Source organism: Meleagris gallopavo, chromosome 12, assembly GCF_905368555.1.
Source record: "Meleagris gallopavo chromosome 12, MGAL_WU_HG_1.1, whole genome shotgun sequence".
In the NCBI taxonomy this organism is placed as follows: domain Eukaryota; kingdom Metazoa; phylum Chordata; class Aves; order Galliformes; family Phasianidae; genus Meleagris; species Meleagris gallopavo.
Genome location: NC_139415.1, coordinates 2,118 through 4,551, shown reverse-complemented (window position 1 = coordinate 4,551; position 2,434 = coordinate 2,118). Strand labels below are relative to the sequence as shown.

Here is a 2,434-nt window from a genome sequence, read left to right as displayed (position 1 = left end):
TCTACTTCTTCACTGACTTTGGTGTCTGCAATATTCTTTCTTTCACATTTTTCCTCCTTCTCTCTCACAGCTACTGCACTACTTCAGAAATAACTGGGATTTACAACTCCAGACTTGGCAAGAGCAAACAGTAGCCTTGACAGAAAAATGAGTGCTATATTTTCAGTTCTGAAATAACCAGCTTAGGGATGTTTAAAACTGGCTACAGGAGCTGACATCACCGAGGGTGCTCCACAATAATGCCTGGATATTATTGTAAGCTGGAACTAGCAATGCACTTGCTGAAATACAAGAAGGGCCATTGTTTAATCAATGGATATACAGATGGTGTAGATATATATCCAGGAGCTTGGCTAATAGAATTTATATTGGAGAAATAAGAGAAAGTCACTCACCCTGTCCTGGGTTTGCGAGATGAACTCGTGATGGAGCAGATCTCCAGAGAGAGATCCTTCCCCACTGGCAGTCAGCTCTTAAATGGGTCTAGGAGAGGTGGAGCCAGGCTCCACCCCTTCCTGCAGCACAGCTGAATTGCCTTCACCTGTGCTCCCATGGCTGACTCATGGTTGGGCTGGCAGTCAATCTTAGCAAATGGGACCCCAGCTCGAATTAGGTCATTAAACATTTGTTTTTGGGAAACCCTTATGGGTCCCGATCGAGGAGCTCGAATAGCCGGCATCTTGGTTTTAGTCACCGGCAGGACCTTAGCTTCTTCTAACATCCGAATGTTGCACCTGGTCCGTAGGCGTTCTGTCTCCCCCAGATCAGCAGCTATCTGAGCAGCCTGCTGAACTACGGCTTCCGAGGTCACCAGAGGGTTTAATATTGAAACCAAGGTCCCATATAGGTGGGAAGGGGCCTGTTGTAAAATTAAATCTTGCATGCCCGCCGAGAACTTGATCATATCCGCGCTATCATACGAGTCTTCGTATATTGCTTCTCTCATGCCTAAGTCGCGAGTGTAGTTTTGAAGGTCCTCCATGGAGGACCACAGTCCTATGTTTAATGGAATATCTGTTTTATTTGGCCAGACTATCCGGCATTCTGCCATTAACCAATCTATTACTGAGTGGTTCTCATTGGTATACTGGATGGCAGCGTATAGTCTCTGCCTGACAGCAGGATGTAATGTTAAGGTGGCCAGCTTTGCCATTTCCGGCCCATTAACCATAACACTTTCTGCTCCTGAATCCCATAACCTGAGCAGCCATGCAGGTATACTCTCTCTCGGCCTCTGCCGAAATCGCTGCACCAGGTCCATTAGTAGGAGAGTATGGTCAGGCTGTCACATGCAAATGCGTTTCGGCAGGGGGCCATTGGTCAGGGGGCACCCCTGCCGGTCTATCTTGTACTTTTTTTTTAGTTTTTTGAGTTATAATAGGACGGAGTTCCAGGGGATCCGCCATAACTGGAGCCTCTAGGTCTGATTTGGAACTCCTGTTTTCCTCTTGAACCAGGTCCGCTACTTCAGAGGTATGACTATCATCTATTGAAATACTACGGACCTGGCCTAGAGACTGTAAAACTGGTTTTTTTCCAGTCAATACATTAAGTTCTTGCTCCAGTTTGTCAATCCGAGCTTTTAGTAGCTGATTTTCATTTTCTAAATTACCTGATCTTGTCTCTGCTTGATTTAAAGCATTCAAAAGTGGCCATGCCACTGTGGATGCAGCTAATTGCCTTTCTTTCATAGCTAAGACATCTTTGTCCAGTCCCTGAAAGTATTCTGTCAAGCGTACTGGGGAAATACTCCCCAAAGTACGCAGGGGAGCCCATTACTAAATTATAGTTGCCAGTTGATAATAAGGAAATCCCAGAAACCCTGGGATCTGCCCGGGGATCATTTTAACTAGGGGAATGGTGTTCTCCCCCTTGACCCATCTATAGAAACTCCATAAGAGAGACATGATGTAAAGTGGATTTGGCCTGCGTGGCTCGCCAATTGTTTAATGGGCACAAATCCAAGTGCAGGGTCAGTAGCTGGGATGAGGGAACACCACCACCAAAACATGCTAGGGGATGAAAGGACTGAGCGTAGTCCTGCTCCATAAGGCCTGGGAGTACTGGTGGGTGGGAGCTGGACACAAGCCAGCAGTGGGCCCTTCCAGCCCAGAAAGCCAACCGTATCCTGGGCTGCATCCAAAGATGCGCAGTCAGCGGGCGAAGGGAGGAGATCCCCATCCCTCTGCTCTGCGCTGGTCAGGCCTCACCTGCAGTGCTGCGTCCAGATGTGGAGTCCTCAGTGCAGGGAGACATGGAGCTGTGCGAGTGCATCCAGAGTACAGCCACAAACACGACCCGAAGGATGGAACCCCTCTCCTGTAAGCAAGGAGAGCTGGGCTGTTCAGCCTCCTGGAGAAGTGAAGGCTCCAAGGGAACCTGGTAACAGCCTTTCAATACCTAAAGGAAAGAACAAGGGAAAATGGAGGTGAAA

General features: G+C 48.0%; 1 pseudogene; it reads right to left on the bottom strand.

Moving 5' to 3' along the window:
* Positions 1–282: 282 nt before the first annotated feature.
* LOC146543516 (uncharacterized) lies at positions 283–2,212 on the bottom strand (annotated as a pseudogene).
* Between the last annotated feature and the right edge of the window lie 222 nt (positions 2,213–2,434).